Here is a 22,649-nt window from a genome sequence, read left to right on the forward strand (position 1 = left end):
TGGAGAATGATGCACACACCCACAGCTATTCAGTGGATAGAGGAGCTATCTTTCACCCTGAGATTTATAGTTGTTGTGTTTAAATAATGCCTTAAAGGAGTCAGTTCTGTTGTGTCCTTTTTAATGACGTGCACTATCTAAAAACCATTTCAGGGTCACTCAGTGAAGAAGCTGTGCCAGGATACTGGGAATATCTTCCAAATCCTTAAGCAAACTGTGCTGAAAACAAACTGCTGAAACAAATACAAGCATATGACTTTAAAATGATGGCTCTGGAAATAAGGGACATACAGCAGTTGCCAGATGTTCATGATCCCACCTCCCCTACTTAACAAAGGCACCTATATTTCACCAGAAATAAAATTTTATTAGTAACATGTCAAATGTTTTAAAATACAATTACCTTTCTTCTTCCTCTCAGTTTAAAAAACAATCCAATAAAAACTCTAAATCATGACCCAAATATTTTTAAATGTGAAAAAGACATATTTTAGCTTATGTAACAGATACACATTTTCCCAAATAAATGTTGTAGAACACCATCTGCTTGATATTTGAGTGCATTCCCACAGAAATAAATTTCTACTTCTCTTCCTTCATTAATGGTTTATGACAAATTTATGACACTATATTTCACAATAGTTATATCAAAATTTTATGACCAAAAGAGCCTGACAAAAATCACTTGGCATGCTCAAATTAGACAATTTATGTGACTCTCTCATTTACACCAATCCTCCACCCCGTACTGAGACCCCAGCGACTGAGGAAAAATAGAAAAATTACTGCAGGGGAAGGATCTCTCACAGAATAACGCTCAAAAAAGAGCTCAAGACAAGAAGTTACAGATCCAGGTGCCATTTTCAGCTCAGGTTTTCCATAATCTTCAGCTTATGCAGCTACCCAAAATTCTGAATTTAATGTAGGATGTTTTTGTAAGGTTGTCTCAGATTTTGCCAAGCAAGAAATTGCTAAATTCTTGTTAACTGTGAACAGGATTTCATCTTTGTTACCAAATGGAGCTCCCTTATGTGAATATAATCAAGAGGAAAATCAAGAAGAGAAATTTGCATGTGATGGTACATGACTCTACCCATGTTCCTTTCCTGCACTTGATATAGAGAAAACTTGTAAGAGGAATAATCTTTGCATTTTACTCTGCAAAGTATTATAGTATTTGTGGCAAATTTAGAAAACTAGTGTTATGGTTTGCTGATTTTACTTTATGCATTTTATTTCTTAAAAGAAAAAAAATCCCTCAGAACACAGACATGAACACAGAGTCTTTGAAAGTTTAAGAGTATAGGCTTCAGTCTGCATATTTCTCCAATGATGTAGACTCTCCCAACTCAAAGTGTGGTCGATGGATTGGCAGCATCCACATCACCTGGGACATTTGAGAGATGAAGACCTTCATTCCTCATCCCAAACCTACTAAAAGGAATCTGCATTTTCACAAGATCCCTAGTGACTTGTAAGCACAAGAAGCACTAATGTAATGTTTTTAATCCACCCAACCCTAAAGGATAATCCTTGAGAAAGACAAAACTACTTTAATGGGGAAATTTTGTCCATAAAATTCAATCAGGAATGTAACAACTTTTAGACATGGCCCACTTAATAAAGAAACAAAACACCTGAAATTTGTCTTGTTGCTGCTGTATAGTAATGAAGTTTGAGAATGAGAACATATAAGTTAAAATGCCATATGTTACATAAATATTCAGGACCTGATTAATTATACACAACCTTCCATTGTTTCCAACCTAAGTAGTTTCTTTTGTGAGACATATACAACTGTTAACTATTACACTGAATTCTGGAAACACAAAGATTGCCTTAGTAAACAATTATTTAATGACTAAGTGCAATAGTTTCAAAAAGAATTTTGTTCAGCCAGTAATGACCATGTTACTATGATGAATTCTTATTTGATACACTCCAGAAACTTTCCCAAAGGAGTTCAGCCAAGTACTGCAAATTGTTACTTTCCTCTAAGTATCAATGATAGGGAGCAAGCTGGGGGTGAAGAATAGAACCATAACTTCCACTTACAATGGACTATAAAGACTGGGGTCAGGATGTGATTTAAAGAGGAAACCACAGGGAGAGAAGGAAGGTGGCTCCAGTACCTGGTGTTAAGAAATACTGAAATTCATTCAAGCAATTCACCAGCACAAGGCAAATTAAAGAAGGCTGCCCCTCTGACCTTGCACACAACATACACAACTTTCGGGCTGTGATTTATCGATTCTCTTTCTCCTTTAAGGCTCTCCTTAACATTAATATTAATCTGACTTGTCCCATAAAAGAACATGGAAGCTAGACAGGTAAGGGGAGAAGGAATTGTTCCCTACCTGATTTGTCTCCCTACCACACCCACAAGATATGCCCCAGGGATGGGCTAAGGTCAGCCATACTTCCCTTAGGCAATAGTGGCTTTTTGCCAACAGTAAATATGCTGTAAAGCGAAATGTATCCTCTCCTTCCTTTCTAAGATCTGGGTCAGGAAAACTTTCCTTCATCTTGTGCATCTTCTCACCTGCAAACACTTTTTGAAAGACATGTTTGATAGCCATCCCAGTTTGGAAAAGGGAAATGCAGGTACTGCATTTGGATTTGGTAAAACAAAACCAAATAATCTGATTTCTGGGACTGTGCATTATTCACTTATGTATCCCCAGCCCTAGCACAGTGCCTGGCTCATAATAGCTGCTCAATAAATGGTAGTAAATTGCATTTATTTTCAAGTCTTCTAGCACTGAGTTTGTTAAATCTTGGGTGTTACATTGAAACCAGATAATGCATTTGAACTTATCCATTTTCCATTTACACACAGGCTTATCCTTTAGCCTTTCCCTAACCTTAACTATTTTCTATTTTTCCTTTGCTTATCCACCCAAAGAGCTCAGTTTCAGGGATATTTTACAGTGTTCACACTTTGCAAATAGTAGATATACTGAAAAGAATCTAGTCTTACTCATCACAGGTGAATGAAAGAAAGGAGAAATACATTGCAGAGATCAGGTGTTCTGTGTACAGCAGACACGGGAAAGCAAAATTGAGTATAGCAAGCAAGAACACCCCCCACACAACAAAGCAACTTTTTCTTTCACTTACTAATCCTACTCTTTACTTCTCTGGCCCTGCCCTCTTTTTCCTCTTTTCTTCATTTTTCCTCTTCTACTTTTTTATTTTCTTCTTCACTTGGCCTTTAGGCTAGTTGGACACCCCAAGAAAGACCAACATCACCAAAGGCTCTCCATTTTCTCTCTCACCTTCCTTGTCATAAGGATGGCTCTTGCCACCAGTGAAAGGATGTCCAGGTTTAAAAAAAAAAACACAAAAAAGTTGTAACTGGTCTTCCACCTTTTGCAGCTCCTTAACAAAGCCCGCTGGGTAGTCAGCAAAGCAAGCCTGTGTGTGGGTCTCCCTATAGATTAGTTTGCCGTGCTAAAATGCCGGTAGTCTATTAGTTAACCCAGATAAGTTTACACATTTTACATACAAATTTTCTAAATCAAGATAACATTAGTCAACCCCTTATCTATGAGTTGTTTATTGGGAAAAATAATTAAATGCCCTACAAGATATTTTTTAACTACTTGTTTCAAGGCAGACACTTTTTTAAAAAAGCATATTAACAAATATCACTGGAGAAGGATAGCATTGGGAGAAGTACCTAATGTAGATGACAGGCTGATGGGTGCAACAAACCACCATGACACGTGTATACCTGTGTAACAAACCTGCACATTCTGCACATGTATGCTAGAACTTAAAAAAAAAAAAAAAAAAAACCACTGGTTTTTAAGACAGTTCCTTCTCGATGTATGAATGTATAGATCAGAAAACTCAGTTAATGATGTCATCAAACAGGCTTTTATATCTGTCACTGGTTCATTGCTCAAGAGTTCTTTCTTCAAGATTTATTAAATACAATAAATATTACAATGTCACACTTTTTTCATATTTTTTCTCTTCCTCTCTTCTCTATGCCAAAGTATATGTATTTCAATCCTCAGTCAATTTCAATATGTGGCATTTTTGTAATTCATATCTATTAGCATTGGTGTCTTTTACTTACAGACACTGTCCTAAACCAAGTCAAACGTTCATTTCAGAAAACATTTTAAAGTATTAGAAAGCTAATTCTACCTTTAAAATTGTATGATGGTGTAACTATCCCATTAAATTTGGAGTTTTTCGAATAAGATCTTATTTTTTAAAATAAGTGTTCTGATTAAGTATTTTATAAGCAGTGAAATAAAATTTTTGAAACTTTGGTATCAAATCTTGCCCTCAAATTAATTTTTAAACATTTAAATCTGTATTTCAAAGCTAACTCATTTATACTAAATTGCCTTTAAAAATTAACCTAAATTATAATTTTTTAGTTTCTTCTCAAGCATTTCTTCCTACTTTGATTGAGTAATTAAACATAAGCCTCATAGTCTTATCAATAATATATCTATGTGGTCTTCAACAATGCAGACTAATTAGGGAACCAATACTCTTTATACCAACTGAATTCATGTTAATCACCCCAGTGATTAATTAGAGGGACCAAGTATTGAATCAAAACTGAAACCAAATTTCTCTTGAATAGAAGAAAGTCTTCTGGGTTACAAGATGGCATCCAACTAGGGAAGATACTTTGTTGACAAGTCACCATACATAGATTTTTTTCCAAGGCATATGATTCCTAAAGGTCTGTAGTATCTTCATTTAAAGCAGTGCCCTTGATTATGATTATTATGTGTAAAGTGTTCTGAAAGCACATTAGTAAGCAAATCATTCCAAACCCCTTTAACCATGTTCTTCTTATGTCCTATGCAATCCTTACTTTAGATTCTTATCTTCATTATCATAGTCTTCCTAACACTCATCTTTGAGTCTTTGGTATTTTCTTAAATACACCTTTGGCACCTAGTTTTTCCAATCTGTTTTGTCAGTTAATGACAATTCTTTAAATGATACGCTCCATAGGACAAAACTTCAGACATTGAAATCAGACATCTCACTCAAACCTGAAAGAACAGTATGAGCCACTTCAAACAATTTCGTGAATCTATCCAACTTGTTAAACAATTATGTGTCAAATTGCAAAACATAAAGACTTATCTAAACTTCACCACCAAAGGCATTCTGAAACAATTTGTCAAATAGTGAATGATCAACTATTATACAAAAATCAGTGCAAAGTTTCATCCAGGCAGCCTTAAATGTACTCTTAGCTAGATGAAGAAATAACATCATGTGGAATTTGTTGTTCTCATTAATTTTTGCAGATAAGGTTTCTAAAAAGTATCAACTCATTAAAAACAAATTTACCTGCCTACCCTTTTCCTGAGCTTCACAGCCTATAAAAAAATAAATAAATCAAACTTAAACTGCTAACCAAAGGCCCACCAAAAATTTTAACCAACCTGTAGAATTTAAAGATAAGCCCATCTGCAAGGCTATTTTGTTAAATTTCACTTTTAAAGAGAAAAGTCTAAGCCCTCCCCACAAAATAGTAAAATGGATCAGTTTGGAGTAATCTGGTAGTTACACTCAGCAGTTTAGTTGCAGTTTAGTTGCAATGTCTTTGCCCCATCTTGAATTGCTACTAATGGTAAAAGGAAAATGGTGTCAAACAATTATTTGGCACAATGCTTGACAAGTCAAAGCACTTCAGAAAGAACCAGCCCTTCCTCATGTCATTCACAGAAAATTAAATGTGTTCCACCCTTCATCCTCAGGGATATGGCATTATCAATTTAATCTGTTACTTTCATTACTTTCCAGTAAGAGTGGCAGAATTTGGAAATCAGGGCGTAAAAGAAAATTTTTCACCTGTATAATTGTTTAACGTAGGCCCCTTCCTACACAACTTATGTTTTAAAAAAATCTTTGCTTCTAAAGCTCTAATTGACCGCTTTATCATATGTGAACATATTTTCTATTCAATTTGATGATTCTAAGGACTGCTGAGTAATAACCAGTTGTTCTCTCCAATCAGTTCAGCATGCATCTCATCTTTGATATCAAGTGCACTGGTAATGAGTGCCTTCTATTAACAGTCTTCACTAGAAACAGTTCAGGCATTTAGAAACAAAGTATCAATGGACTTAACAGTTACTTTAATTCATTTTATAAATAAGCAACTGAGAATTTTGCTCCAAGTGGCTGCTAGTGTAGCCCATTTCATAAATGGCATTCTCCGAAGCATAAGGCACAATATGATACGAATGCAGCTCTTCATAATAGAGAGACTGAGAACAGCATTCTTGTACCATAAACTTCAGCCGTTTTCTTGTATCAGAATATGCAGTCTTATAACAGGGAGCTTCTTTAAAGTATTCATAGCTCTCTTTCTCCGTCTCTAGATGTATCTTCCTCAGCAAATTGTTAATTAACACAGACCTTCTTAAGTAGGTTTCTGGGTCTTCAAGAAACCTGAGCTTCTCCAGAGAAAGTTTGAGAATGCAGGTTCTGTCCTCAGGTAATATCAGGTGCTGGAAAGCAAACATGATCATTAAATCTATATTTAGAAAAACAAAAACTACAGCTTTTTACTGTTGACAACACTCATAAAAATGAAAAAATAATAATACATAAACCCTTACTTTTGGAAAATACCCATGGTAATCTTGATGTAAATCTTCTTCTTCTGCATATTTTCTCTTAAAGTAGGCTACTTTCGACGTTGTTAATGTATATGTTAATACTTTTGTTGGATAAGCTAAACAAATAAAAGAATTGGGGAAAGGTCAGATTTTATTGTGGCAAAGAGTATCTTATAATATAAATTTTATCTATAAAAATAAACTGGTGATCCTGGAAATTGGTGTTCTCCCTCCAACGTGGTGAAGCTGTGATTGAAAAGCCAGCAGGCAGGAAAATACCACCATCCAGACCCAAACTAGATGTTCTAGAGAGGATACCTATCTTTATTTCCTTATGCAGCCCCTCAGAAATCAAATACCAATATACTATTTTATTTCATGCCATTTAATGTCAAAACACACCCAAATTTGAAATGGAATGTAATGGGAGGAGATAAGAAATTTTTCATCATTCTTTTAGTTAAATTGCCTAATATAGAGAGGACATTTAGTGTTACTAGGTTAATCAAATTGGCATAAAATAGTTGATAGCCCAACTACACTTTAAAGAAATAACAGTGTATCTATAGACAAAACACTCTATGATATGATTATGGTATAGCCATCATCCTAACACATGGTTTAATGGATGTTCTAAGTAAATGAAAGAATTAGGTAAGGTTCTGATTTGCAGACTTGGCCTTGTCATAATACTCAAAGTGAAGACCTTTGTTTTCTCCTTTAAAATACTGTTGCTACCGAGGTTCTAAGTTGTTTAAGGAAGGACGGAGTTCCAGAACCCAATTTTCAGTGATTCTTCAGTTTAAAGGCAGTGCTTAAGGGAGTTCCCAGAGTGTACTCCAGGTGGCACTCGTATCACAAAAAGGAGGCAAGATCTACTCTAAAAGCTAAAGACAAGCAGCTTCCTAGAGAAAGCACTGAATGAATTTAGAAAACAAATTGAGTCCAGTTCAATACTCATTCAACCTCAGGGGACCAGGCCAGAAAGAAACTTCATATTTACACACAATTTATTTTACTCGTAATACACACCGTCAAATATTTCTATGTGTTGAAACCATTTAGTTCACAAAATAATGAATAATTTATGTGTTAGTTAAATAAATCTACAGCAAGACATTTGATGGTTTTTCTCTAAAATCTTAAATTTTTCTAAGCTTAAATATTTAAAATGCGTTCAAGACTTTTCTTTCTCTAGTTTGTACTCCAACTCAGTGGCACCTGAGCGACAAAAGCTTCCTGCAACTTTTTGTAGTTATATGATTTTCCTCAGTCAGTAAGAAAAGCTACAAAATCACTCCCAAGCATTCCGATTTTTCACTGGCATCACTGTGGATTATTAACCAAAGAGAGCTTTAAGTTTGAGTTGTTATGTTTTGTTAACGGAATGAAGAATTTTAAAACACTGGTGTATCTGATGTTAAAAGAAATGAGTATGTCATGATAATTCACAACTGAACTGAAGCAAAGACAATAGTTGCTACTACACTTACACAATCCCTGAATTCAGTAAGCAAACACAGCTCACGTAGAGTTTTCACTGATTTCAAACGTTTAGGAAATAAGAAGAACAAAACTGTATAGAGAACAAAGGAACCAGTTTTCTCAGGGGCTGTTTTTTAGTAAACTGCATTTTCTTTGGTATATATTTTAAAGATTTAATCAAATAATTAGGTGAAGCTTTGGGTTATCCCATGTGACAATTACTTGTACTTACTTCTTTGTAAACTGTTTAGCTAATTGATGTAATAGTAGTTTTCAAATGTTAGTGAGCATCAGAATTATCTGGAGGGTATGTTAAACTCTGAGGGTTCCACCCCCAGAGTTTCTAATTCAGTAGATCTGGGCTAGGAGCAGTGAATTTGCATTTCTAACAAATTTCCAGGTGATGCTGATACTGCTGGTCTGGGGATTGCATTTTGAGAGCCTCTCATTTGCAGCATTCAGCAGGTGTAGTAGTAGTACTATGGCAACAAGTTAAGAGCAGAACGTTCAGTCAATCAGCTGATTGCCATATCAATAGAATGTCAGGCAATTGGCTTGATTGATTGTTGTTGTTACTGTTGCTTCCCTACACTGGCTTAGATGCTTTAGCCTCATGAACAAAGCCAGACTGCATTTTAACTAAATAGTGAACAATGAAGTCAGTTTTCCTGGGTTCACATTAAGAAGCATCAATGGCTGTTATTAGCATTATACCTGGGCAGGTCACTAATTTTTTTAACAAGTTCTAATGAATTACTATAGTGTAGGTGACAGTGAGGAAAGACTAGAAAATGAGATGAGTAACTTTATCATAAGCAAACATAACTTTCTTATATGTATCTTTTTTAAATGTCTGCTCATTTTATCTTCCACATAATGCAATATCTACAGCATTTACGACCAGTTAAAAATCTTTTAATGAGTGATACAAGGGAGGGCAGGTGGCAGATTAGAGAACCAAATGACAAACTTATAGTTCTGGCTCCCAAGTGCACCTCCAGGCAAGTTATTTTTATTTAACAGATCAAGATTACAAAAATCATATCAAATGATTCCAAGGTTCATAAAGATTGTCTGGCTATCATCAACCAGTTAGCCTAAGATACTGAATGTATCAGATCCTGAAAATACAGATAAAATTCTCAGGAGTTCCAGATTTGAGTCTCAACTCCTCCGTGGGCAACACACTTAGCCATTTAGTTTATTGCTCTTAAAAAATACCCCCCAGTTGTTAAAATGCTGAAAAGCCTTCACAGCTGGTATCAGTTTGACAATTACCTCTTTGCAAGCTGTTTAGCTATTTAAAATGTTTTCAGTATCAATTTTGGAGGATGGTTCTAGCCACTTTTAGGTTAAAATATATAGCAAACATAAGTTCCTACATCTGTTTGCTTGGCTGGATTAGAACTCAAAAAATTCATAGCTGATAACTATGTATCCATCACCTGATTGAGCCTCCTCAGTGTCCAGATAAGAAAATTACAGCCCAGACGAGTTCAATAATTTACATTCTGGTATGTGGCTAAGAGTTTGGGTTTTGAAAATCAGATGGAAGTGGTCCGAATTCCAGCTCTGCTGCTTCTTATTTGTGTGACTTTGAGCAAATTACATAAACTCTCTAGAAATCTCATTTGTAAAGTAAGGATAGAAATAACACTGGCTCATAAGATCATTAAAATAATTCATAGAAAGTGACTGGCACTGTGCCTAGCATATAGTAAATACTCAATCAAATTGTAGACCTTATTTGTGCCATTAGTCACAAATATACCACATAGAAACAAAGCCCAGCCTGAGTCACAAATATACCACATAGAAACAAAGCCCAGCCTGGCCTCCTAGCTCTGACTCAAAGACTCCACCACCCTGCCTCCCAAAAATACTAGATTGTAATCAGCAAGTTAAAAAACTGCAAGAAGATATTGCAAATGATCAAGTTGAAAAAAAGTAGTACAGATTCTATAACAACTCCAAATATCTCTGGTGTATTGCCATTGGTCATGCATTTTGGGTGAAGGAGGTGTAAACTATTTTTTGAAACATACAGGTAATCATCTGGATAATTAATTAAAGCTGACCTGACTGTCCAAGGAAGTTTGGTTGTTATGATTCAGTAAACATGTGTAAATCTGTTATAGTTCTCCTGCAACTAAAAGGTCAAACTCAACCCAGCCTATTATTCAAATAAAGATGACGAAATAGACAAGAAAAAAATGAAATGACTTTATGTCTTCTTATTCTGAGTGTTCTGAGCTCTGAGAACAGTATGTAAATTACAAAACTGAATTAGGCTGAGCCTAAATTTATCTCTGAAAGTGAAATGGCTAATGCTGGCTTGAATATTCAAGCTGCTTCTAATGCTATATCCTCTGGGCCCATAAAATATCTGTGCCAGGCTCAGTGTCTTTGGTAGTATAAAACATCAATAACCAACAAATTAAAAGTTTGTTTACAGAACAGAGTGACCATCCCTGTCATTAGAGTTCTAGCAATACAATCTATATGTAATTCTTTAAATAAATGTTTAAAATGTAATTACAAATGATTGCTCAAATGCTCTTCCTTATTGCTCTGCTTCTGCCTCCAGAAAACTAAAATCCTATTATGGGGCAGGTGATTTCATTTGGTACATGGCCCGGGGACAGTATATTAAGGAATCATCATGAGCAAATTAATTTACAAATACTTTGAGATAACAGACCACAGTAAAAAGAACAACTCCTGTCAAAGTAATCCATTCTTTATCCAAGACTGAAAAGCTGGAGACATGGTGAAGAAGTGATGAGTTCAATATATCTTAATTTTAGTTTGGTTTTCATTTTTCTCCCCACAACATTTGAATCAAAACATTCCAAAAACAGAGTTGAAACCGTCCTATTAGTTGTGTGCATCCTATCCACAGACAGAAGGGGTGGAGGCTGATCAATGAGAAAGAAGGTTGGTTCCATCTCAGATCAACAACTGACTTGTGTTATAGATAAATCAGGCACCTCAGCTTCACAATCTCTTGCTGATTTTTCTTTGTAATATGTTAGACTGGCATGAGCCTTTGAAAGTACAATCGTTCCTACCTAGCTAAATAAAGCTTTGCTGGTGGCAAAGCTACTGGAGATATTTCCTTAAGGGCCATGACCACTGTTGATTAGAAAGAGTTACCCCATCTGTCCCTGTTAACTATATTCTGCAGTCTCGCTGCATGGCTTAAAATACTTCAGCATAACCTTCTAGTTCTGTCCAATGGCCCCTAGTTCAAATCTCAGCTCTACAGTTTATTTGCTTACTGACTTTGGCCAAGATATTTAACCTCAAAGAGCCTAACTTTTCTTTAACTGTTAAACGGGGGGACAATATCAAACTCATTGAGTTTTACTGGAATTAGAAGAGATGATGTTTAAAAAGCAGTTACTCAGTGCCTGTCGCATGGGCTCATATTTCCTGCTCGATAAATGTTATGTATTATTATTGCAGTGATTTCATTTTGAAATCATAAGTACATATCCTGCTCAGCAGCATTATATTATACCTAGGACATTGGTCCTCTCTTTAGTGCTAAGCACGGGCTGCATGAAGTATTCACGAATGTGTTCAAGAAGGGAGATGGGTGCAAAGATCAAGGCTATGATTCTGTGCCTTCTGGAGACCTTTGGCTCTGTTGATGTTTAACAATATTCCATCAGCCATCTTTCTTCTCTCTCATAACCCCCTTGCCTAGCACCTTTCTGGATAATATCCTGTATGGTAGCGGAACTCAGTGCCAGGTTTTATCTCCGAATCAATGGAACAATCTGTTTCTTCAGATTTATCATCCACCCCAAGCACAATATTGACTTTACTGGCAGTTTAGAATTACCAACAAGTTCCAGCTCCTAGCAGACTTTCTTATGAACTTCCAGGAATACTGAGAGCCAATGACTTAGAAGACTTTCTCAAGATACTAGCAGCATTGTTTGGTACTAGATTGTATCCATGTCCTTTGGGATAACCCCAAGCACAGGCATGGAATAGTAAAGAAAACCCCACCAGTTCCACAAGCCTACCCTGCTCCCATGGTAATGGTCTCTGAACCAAACAGAACACCATTAAGTTTCCTTAGATGCTGTACTAAAGCCAATTGCTGCTGTGATCTGGCTCTGCTAATGATAGAGGCCAAGTGCAGGAGGCTTCTCGGGTAAACGTCGTGATCTTCCACCCCCTAGAAGTGGATTCCTGATTTTGAGGAATGATATTCCCTTTTACCCCATCTTTTACCTTGGAAAGTAGAAATGAATTAGAAAGAAAATTGCTTTCTTGGAACCACATTGCAGTATATGGGTTCCAAGAAATCCATACCTAGAGATATGCTAGAGAGATACTACAACTTCCCTCAATACCCAGGACTGGTACTCAAAGAAAGGACTTTTAATCCCTAACCTATAGATAACAGTGGCCTTTCTGAAAGTACCTGATCTATATCACTCACATTGTCTTCCACTTTGATATCACCACCACCACCACTCCATGCTTCAGTATATTAACAAAAACATCTGTCTGGGCCAATGTTGCTTCTGCTATCCCAGAAGGGATAAAAAACTCTTATGGATAAAAAACCATAAGATTGAACTAATCTTTAATTTTACTCACTTTAAAACACATGAGGATTTGCCTGGAGTTGGGTGGCTCTCTGCCCTCACTCATGTGGTACCTGATTTGTGTTTCACCTGGAGTGGCTCTAGTGGTGAAATAATTTTCATTCACAGGGTACCTTCTCACTAAAGAGCTATAGGTGCTTCCATGGAATAGCACATAGCCATACTATACAGCCATAAAAAAGAATGAAATCATGTCCTTTGCATCAACATAGATGGAGCTGGAAGCCATTATCCTAAGAGAACTAACACATAAACAGAAAACCAAATACTGCATGTTCTCATTTATAAGTGGGAGCTACATTGAGTACACATGAACACAAAGAACAGACACAGGGGCCTACCTGAGGGAGGAGGGTGAGGATACAAAAACTACCTCTCAGGTACTACGCTTATTACCTGGTGTTGAAATAATTTGTAGACCAAACCCCTGGTGACACACAATTCACCCTTGTAACAATGCTGCACATGTACCCATGAATATAAAATAAGTTTTTCCTAAAGAGCTATAGATGCTTCATTAAATTGTGTTATGTTCGAGCTCAAGCAATCTACTTAAGCTTGTAGTCTTATACCACACATTAGATAGAGAGAAAATGAGCCATAAAGCAGTAAAATGAGCAGCACATGGAGGCAGAATTGAGGTTCTAGGCTCTTGAGTCTTGACTCTCTTTACAATATTCCCAACTTTTCTTCATGTTCCTTACTCATACTCCCTTTTCCTAAGCACTTTGAAAATAATATATACTCTGAAATACACATGCAGAGTAGACTTCCCAACCTCAAACTTGTTCCTCCTGTCCTTCTACGCACCACTGATATTTAGATAACTCTTGTATTTCTACCAGGAAGCCTTCTTGCTGCACTTTACTTTCTGTCATTCTTTTGTTTTCTAAATAGAAGGCTATATTACAATATTGAGCACAATACTGGTTAGCTCTTAGTGCTTTTCAGTAATATCCTTCCACCACCCCTTCACCCCATCTGAGAATTATTGCAGTGAATAGGATTGGCTCTGTTATTAGCCCATTTGCATAAATTTAATTAGAAAAAAAGAAAATATTAAAAAACTGGTGTTAGATTACAAAGGGTAAACATTAATGTATTAACACTATTTCGATAAACAACTTAAAAAGAAAAAGGAAAAAAAAAAGAATCCACAAGGATTGGCTTCTCCCAAAACTCAAAAGTATCCTTCCTTCGTTTTAGTGCTAAATGGTTGTGGTCAATGTACTCCTACCTCTGCTTCAGAGTTAGCAGTTTTGCTTTTTCTAGGTTTCTGAGGCATATTGCTTTGACAAACAGAGCAATCTGAACTGATTATTCCTTGGCTTTAGAGTTGTTGTTGGGATGCCAGCTGACATGAGTCATCAGTAGGGAGCCCAGGTATGGAGGGAAGGGCCTCAACCTCTTGATAAAAGTTTTCAACATCTCTCTGTGCATCAAAGCATCTTCTAAATTCCATGAAGTTTACATGACATAAAACTGAACATAGAATTTTTCACATATACCTAAAAACTTCCAAATAGAGTATATGAGTAAAAAAGACTGAAATTATAATTTGATTTAGTTTTAACCTGCTTGATCTCAGCCTTATCCAAATCTTATACTCCTAAGTGCGTGCTCTCTTTATAACCCATTACATATACAAGTGCAGCTGGTGTTCAAATTGATGAGGGTGACTAGATCCTTAAATAAACACTGGTGTGGAGCTCTGTATACATCTCATGGCAGATGACGGTCAATATTATTGGTCTCCTTAGGTTGTTTCTCACCATAAAATACAGTCAGTATGATAAATGAAGGAAGAAGGGTGGATGGTGCTAACGGCTAACAAAACAAACATTTTTGACAGTTCAAATGCTAATCTTTAATGCTTAAAATGATTAAACTACAGATATTTAAATAAGTGGCTACAGAGATCAATAATCTTAAAGTCTCATGGTATTCATAAATCTGTACCACTAAACCAGAATAAATTTTCAAATAGGTTTCTGAATAAAAATTGTCAATTATTTATTTTTATAAAGGGAGGAAAGAAATGGGATGAAATGCAGCATGGTCTATGCTTATAAATTTGATTGTTATTTGCTAGGCTGGTTACCTACGGAAAGGGCACAGGACATGTGAAAGTTACAAATGCTGGAGGGCTGAATACTCACTTAAGATGTATTCAGTCTTGAAAATTGAGTTTAAAATGTTGAACCCTCAGAGGTTTCTATCATCATGACCTTATGCAAATTAAATTTGAAACATCACAATAATCTCTTTCTGCAACTTGGAGAGTTCTCTTCACTTCCTTCATTCAAACAGGCACTCGTGTGCTCAGTAGGCTTCCGCTTGGCATGTTCCCGGAGCCAGGCTACCTAATTTGGCCCGCCCTATTCACATGGGTCTTAGAGAGGAAAATCTGCCAGCCCACAAATGTCCTTTTTACAGAGAACCTCTATTGACTTCTACCCAGCAGCCATCTATATAAACAACCCCTTATATTGATCTTGTAAGTTATGGTAATGCTACATTAGCATTCATTTCTCTGGATACATATTTAAACAGTAATTTCTTTTAAGCTAGCAATTACCTGGTAATGCTGAATCAATCCGAAAAGTGTATTTCTAGAACAGTTTCAGAAAATCTGCTGAGAGTTCCCCTTTGCACAGCGAGCATTTCTCACAGCCTCAGGCTCATGAATGGTTACCTGAGATCTTGAAACAAGGAGACAGACACAAATAACATCGGGCGAGTCAGGACTGCACTGACATGAACTGGTTCTCAAGTCAGGAGAAAGCCTGCAACAGGAGGATACTATCTAAGATATTTGAGATGGGGTTGGTCTGGACTAGATAGATAGATAAACCTTCAAACACACACAATCGCTTCAGTGTTCTACAGATTTAAGTTTAAACATGAGAAATCTTAACTATCCTAAGAAATTTGGAAATAACTGAATAACTCATCTTACCAGTTATTTACTTGAGAGATTATTTTTGGAAGATTATCAGTATGCTGATTTAAAAAAAAAAATCAGAGTCACTCTTAAGTTTTAATGCCAGATTTTATATAATTTCAGGAAGTATTCCCTCTAAAGTAACAAACCAGGAGTTAACTAAACAGATGAACCCAGTCTTTCTTTGGAATGCACATTCTTTCTCACAGGATTTGAAATCACCAAATGCTACTTTTTCTTTGAAGACGGCATTTCTTTAAAGGGCCATGTTTAACTGCACCTTTTCTACATGGATGTATGCTTACGGATCTCATCATCTTCTAAATTTAGAGAGATGCGCTTTCCAAAGGAAGATAGGCAGCCAATAAGGAGGATCCCATCAAAAGAGAGGTGAGTTACTATGGTTACTTTTCAGGAGGTTGAGTAACAGTGAACGGCTGCTCTTAGCCAAATGGACCCTTTCCAGAGGAGGACCTAAAAAGAATGTTGCTATCCATACGTGTTGATTCAATTAGTCAAGACTACACCATGTCGTTTGAGCTTTAACCACAGGCTTTCTATGGGCGCTTGCTGCTTCCAGCCTAGCCGCATATAGGCAGCGAAGTCAACGGATAAACAAGGACTGAAAACTTCCGAACGCTAACCTGATAGCGAAGAGCAGGGGAATCTTCACCCAAGAACCAATCCCAAGGTTTACATTTAAAAAATCAAATCAGGTCATTTGGGACCAGCAGCTGGACACTCTTCAATGACTGGGGGCGGGGTGGGATCCCGGAACACGTCCCTATCATCCCCCTCAAGGAAATGAGTCTCTTCTGAGCTCGGAGGAAAGCACCTGGCTGGATGGGTCCAGACATACCTTGCGAGCTGGGTCCACTCACTAGATCGGCGCATGCACCTGTTAGGTAGAGGCGCGGGGTTCGGTGCTCACTTCTGCCTTTGCGGCTGTCACTCTTCAGTCGGGCACTGACAGCGGCAGCAGCGGCAACTGCAGCTCGGCGGGCAGCCCTGGCTCCTGCAGGTCCGTCCCTCCAGTCTCTGAAGCGCCTCTCACTCCGGGTTCGCAGCTCTAGGCGGGCGCGCAGCTGTTCTCCGCTCGCATTGGACCACAGGGAGCAGATGTTACCCGGTTGCTAGGAGCGTTGCTAGGAGGCGATGACGCCCCTCCACAGCTCGGGAGCAACTTTCCTGTAGGTCGAGTGCGCTGGCGGGGGCTGCTGGGAGCAAGGTTGAGAGCTGGAACGCCGAGGGGCGGCGAACAAAGAGCCCCGACAGAGGGGTCCCGACTGCGCTCGCTTAAGTTGGGGCCGGCGGAGTGGACTGGGAGGTTGGGGCGGGGCGAGAGCCACGGGCCCGGGTGGGTGAGCGGCCCCGCGCCTCCACCGGCAGGTCACTCGCTGCAGGCCTTGGCTCGATGTCCCCTACGGAGGTTGGGTTTGGGGAGAGGGGTGGGGCGGCACTTTCATCGACTGAGGAAGCAGCAGGGTTTGGCTCAGTGTTGTTGTTGCTGCTGCTGCTGCTGCTGCTGTTGTTGTTGTTGTTGTTGTTGTTGTTGTTGTTGTTGTTGTTGTTTTAGACCCCGATGCTTCCTCTGGGATACTCTTCGCCTTGGAGCAGGGCGCTGAGAAGGGAGAACCGGATGAGTTCGTGGGTGTGACTAGGGGTGAGGCGTTTGGGGATGAGCAGTACGGGATCTTCTGCCTTCCGGGACTCTCCTCCCTAGTATGTTCGTGTTTGTGTCTGCAGGTTTGAGCACTTCATAGATTCTGAGGAGGGATATATTAACTAATCCATAAAAATCAGCCCAGAGTCTCATTCCTTTTGGCGTTGTCTTTGGCTGCCTACTGGCCGGGTGCCTCAGATTAAGTAAAAAAAATGTTCTTGTGGTCTAAAACACCTCCTTCACACAATTAGAAAGTCTTCATTTTGGTCCAACAGCTAATTAAAACCTCAGGCCAACATGTAAACTTCTTTAAAACGAAAATGCAGAAGAGCAAAGGTATTTTTCACAAAGGAGACTAGAGGTGTGCTTGTTTTAGCACTTTAGTATACTTTAGTGTACATGTACACTTTAGTATAAATTTACCCAATTGGTTGCATCATTTTTCATATCTCAATCAAGCTGTGTTTTTATGTTTTACATTGCTTTTGTTGTTGTTGTTAAATAGGGCTGTTTTCTTGGGGATGGGGGATAATTAGAACATCAAAGCGGGCAATTTGGGTAGCCAGTAAGCCAAATTGAATAAGGGAAGATGAAAAATCTAGTAGAGAAATGTTGCCCAAAGCTATCTTCAGAGGGAGAATCGCACCAAAGAAGAGACACATCACTTCCCTGGTTCCCTGTAGAGTCATGTCAGGACCTGGAAGGAAGAGAACACTACTGGGAATTAATTAGAAAGAAAAGTTGCCGTCTTTGGAGTCAGGGCAGGGCTGCTGTGCAGTGTTACATTGATTCCTGTGGTGGCTGGCCATCTGTGAGGCTGAAGGGGCTACACCAGTGACCCCACCACTCTCAGGTCCCCCTGCTTGCTCTCTCAGCACCTACTGAACACCTGCGGCAAAGCTAACAGTTTGTTAGCCCTAAGATTTAAAAAGCTGGCAACCTAAAATCGAACTGTCTGAAGAAGTAATCATAAGCCACAGTGGTTTGAAGATCTGATGATAAAGTTTCAGCTATCGGGTATGACAGCGGGCTTTGGGATGGGTACACTTCAAATCCAGGAGATGGTCTTAGCCAGAAGTACACCACTGCTACTTCCTTCTTAGTTGGAATAAGGGCAAGATGCAGCTGATATCTCAATCAGCCTTGTCTTCTCGTCCATTTCATCTCAAAACACTCTCCTCCTCGCTCTTTAAGGTCCAGTCACGCTGGACTTTTTTCAGTTTCCTTGAATATGGAAGGGTCTCACTTGCCTAAGGTATTTTGTACATGCTGTTTCTTCTTTCTTAATGTGCCTGCCTTTTACCTGGCTCACTCCTACTCAGCTTTCACGTCTCAGCTTAAATACCACTTCCTCATAGCAGCTTCTCCTGACAGCCTCCCACCGACTACATTAGCCCCTTAATTACGTTCCCAATTCACCCTACCAATCCTATTTCACAATATTCATCACACCAGATTTTAAGCTAGTGCACCTGGTTAACACTGTGTCCCCAGTGTCTAGCACACAGTGCCTGGTACATCAAAGGTAACCAAGAACACATGGGAATAGATGAATCCACCTACCTGGTTTGAGGTCCCTGTTTTCACCTCAGCTACGTAGCTATCAGTTCATGAACTTACACTAACCTTGAAGGCAGCCACTAGTTGCTGTCTTTACAGTTACTCAAGCACAAGAGGGGGGCTGGGGGAAAGTCTATTATACAGAAAATAGTTTTATTCCCTTAACGAGACATTGTGTTTACAAAGCGACTTTTTCCCCCCTTTTCAAAACATCTTATAAAGGTCACTACCTGCATTTTAATAGCATTGGGAAATACTCACCTAAAGTCATTTATATATTTTCCTAATTCTCGTCTTTCCATACCCTCTAAAGTGGTTGTGAGTCCTCTGAGATGAACTGTTTCATTTTTCCTTAAAATACTCCTCCACCTCAGGTAAAAGCAGCCTCCATAATCACATGCTATACCTCTAGGGAGAAAAAAATGTATTTAGGAGCAGCTAGCTAATTTGACCAGTATGGACGGTATGTCTAGTGTTATACTTTATCTGAATAGCCTAGGAAATCTTTTCTATTGTCAGTTTAACTCAACAAATAATTGCCAAATCCCCTCCTCCTCTGGGACTACCTCAAGATATAACAGATGTTGGAAGACACAAAAGAAAGGTCAAGGTAATCCAAGATCACAGGATTCCTTGACGGTATAACTGGAATTAGAAAACAGGTATGATTTTCATCTTGACTAGGTTATTTATGGCTGCAGATATAATTTGATAAATTCTGCAATTATCCTTGTAAGATTAGAATCTTTCATTAAACTATTTTGGATTTTAAAATACATATTAAAATTCCATAAAACCTACCTTAGAATTTATCCAACTTCTAATCTTCTCACCACTCAATCTTGTCCCTCCTTGAGATGACCATAGATATAATGCCAATCCTGTCTCCTACTTCTTATCTGTTTGCTGAAAAGAATCAGATGTTTTGTTATGTAGTGGAATGCACATTAAAATTTATCAGCACTGTGAAATGTCACCCAAGCTTCCCCTTGAGCCATATTTCTGAATCTTTCTGGAGCAACCCCAGGTAAACTATAAAGAGACGATGAAGCTTACAATACATATCATGTGATCTGACTTATTTGACTTATCAATAAAATGCTACACAGGATTTTTTAACTACTACAAAAGACAAAAAGAACCAAAGAACCAGAGTCATAGATGGCTATCTCAATTATTTTAACATTTCAGCACGGGTAAGCCTGTGTTGAAGCAGTGTCACAAGATAGCAATCATTTGCCAAGTTTAAGCTTTCCAGATGACATACTCTAAGATTCATATATGGAAAAATGTTTCCTCTGCATTATTCTTCCTTTGCTTATAGTTATATTTGCTTTAATGTTTCCAGTATGCCATCTATGTATCTACTAGTGCACATACACACGTAGAAATGGTCAACCTTGCTCAGCCTACCAGCTCAAAACTCATTGCCCTGTGGCTTTGGAAATGTGAACTCAAATGGTCTTTCTCTGCAACAATGCTCCTTCACAGTGTTGAAATGGTCTAAATCTAAGGTGACTATGGATGTACAAGCAGAAGTAGAACGCTTAATCAGCCGATAGAGTTCTAGTGCTGTCGTGGGTAAGAAAGAACTTAAGCAACCAATAAGTTTGCCATTGGCAAGCTTTTCATAAATAATCACCAGTACCACAATATTTCAAATACTTTTTTTTAAATGTAAGCATGCCAGATACTGACTTAACAAGAGTCTTACCGATACTGTTTCATTTTCTTGGGTATACAAATAAACTACAATTCCCAGCCTTCTTAAATATAGGTGGAGCCATTGGACTAGTTCTGGTCAATGGAGTTTGGGCAGAAGTGAAGAGTGGCACCTCTAAGCCTGTCGCCTAAAACACATCATTCGATCCTCATGTCTTTTCTTCCTCCCCCATTTGTATGGCAATACATTCCTTCAAAGTCCATAAGGACTCTGAATGACTAAATCACAAAAGAAGACTCAACCCCTGAGATACTGCTAGAAAGCTGATTGGCCAAAAACATCCCAGATTAGGGAGAAATAAACCTTTCTTGTGTGAATCAACTGACATTTTGGGTTATTACAACAGGTAACATTACCTCAACTAATACAGAATTTTAAAATTGTTTAAAAATTGTCACTGAATCATCTATAGAATTTTTTATCTATGCTTTTCTGTTTGGGGGATGTCAGCCATGTTTTGAGTGCTATGTAGGTGTCTGAATATAATAGCTCAGCTCCCTCTACTTCTAGCTTGTTGCATCTGAGCCTTGCAAACTTACGAGAACTGGGTATTCATAGAGGGGAAAGTGTTCTGGACAAGAGCTTCTCTAATGAGGAATTGCATACACTTTTCTACATGAACACCTACACTTTGCATTTTGCCTTCTCAGAATCCTCTTTAGATGCAATTTAATTAATTCAGGTGATCCTTACATTTATACAGGTCCTTACCTGATGTTCAAGCCAGCATTTGAACTGATATATGTTGATTTGTATATGTGTTCACCATAAAAGCCTACAGCACCCTGAAACCAAATGAACTGTATGGATCATACATGTAATGCTTATAGTTCTAAAATATATGTCTGCAGTTGGTATGGTTTTGAAGTTAATGGTTTTTGTATATACTAAAATAAGCAGTATCATCCAGGCCCATAAGGTTTGCATGTTGATGCTGCAAAACTGTATCCTTTTTTAACATAAAAAATTTTCACACATGTACATATAAGCCATCTGCTAAAACTTTATTGATAAAACCAGTAGCAGCAGTTTTACAAAATTGGAATGATTTTCAGTTTTCATGAACTATCATGAATTCAGTTGCAGCAGACATTTTATACAAACTGGGGCTAATGCTTCTTCTATGTTTCTGTTTTAAACAAAAAGCAATTAGAATTTATCCTCATGCATTTAAATATCTAATACAGAAATAGTGTTTAGACTGCATAAAATATGCTTTCCAACATCACTGTGAGACTGAACATCTGCCTTAAGTATTATTTGCACAAGAAAAACAGTATAATTCTTCTAATCATGAATTTATTCCTTGTCACAGGTAAAGTTTTACATTTTCTAACATTTTCAAAGGGCGTTTCTAACAAAAAAGTATTGACATTCAAAATTTCACTGATTGGTCTTGTTTAAACACAATACATAATAGTGGATAGTAATACATTAAAACCATTATTATGAAATCTTAAAGACTACAAAAGGTAGAAAGGTATTCTAGTTTTTAACAATTAAAAAACTTCCACACCTTTTCCTATACACAAATTATCCACTGATAGAAGTAAATTTAGATATAGGATGGGTCATTACATTCTACAGCTGTTTGTTCTGGTAACAGCTAGTGATACATTCATGCTTCTTTAATAAGAGACACCATGAATCAATAAGTCATACTATGAGAAACACAAGGACACCCACATGGAATGTTCTGAAGATTGTCAGAAGTTTCTAAAATAAGGGTTCAATTCTTCTGAGGAGAAATTTTTTTTCTCTCTCTCTCTCGAACCTCTGGACCACAGAGGAATTCTCTACTGGAAAACTAGAGGAGGAACTATAATAGCATCCGGGTCTGAAAATCCCTGTGAAACACTGGGAGAGGACTGGGTGGCTTCTACCTTACAACTAACAAAACTGGCCTTGAACAATCAATTTGCCAAGAAATTCTTCTAGTGACTTAGAAATCTAGAGGAAGACCAGATTTTATACTAAACCATGTTATACTTAACTATCCACAAAAGTGAAATTTATAAAATTATTGACTGCCTTT

General features: G+C 37.8%; 1 long non-coding RNA gene across 1 annotated transcript; it reads right to left on the reverse strand.

The window, feature by feature from the left end:
• Nucleotides 1-351: 351 nt before the first annotated feature.
• Nucleotides 352-16,759, reverse strand: LOC104674369. Its single transcript, XR_004057344.1, has 4 exons — nucleotides 16,528-16,759; nucleotides 15,303-15,426; nucleotides 6,612-6,727; nucleotides 352-6,500 (listed from the first exon to the last, which is right to left on the reverse strand). It is a non-coding gene; the product is annotated as an uncharacterized LOC104674369 (long non-coding RNA).
• Nucleotides 16,760-22,649: the final 5,890 nt, after the last annotated feature.

Source organism: Rhinopithecus roxellana, chromosome 5 (genome assembly GCF_007565055.1).
Source record: "Rhinopithecus roxellana isolate Shanxi Qingling chromosome 5, ASM756505v1, whole genome shotgun sequence".
Lineage (NCBI taxonomy): Eukaryota > Metazoa > Chordata > Mammalia > Primates > Cercopithecidae > Rhinopithecus > Rhinopithecus roxellana.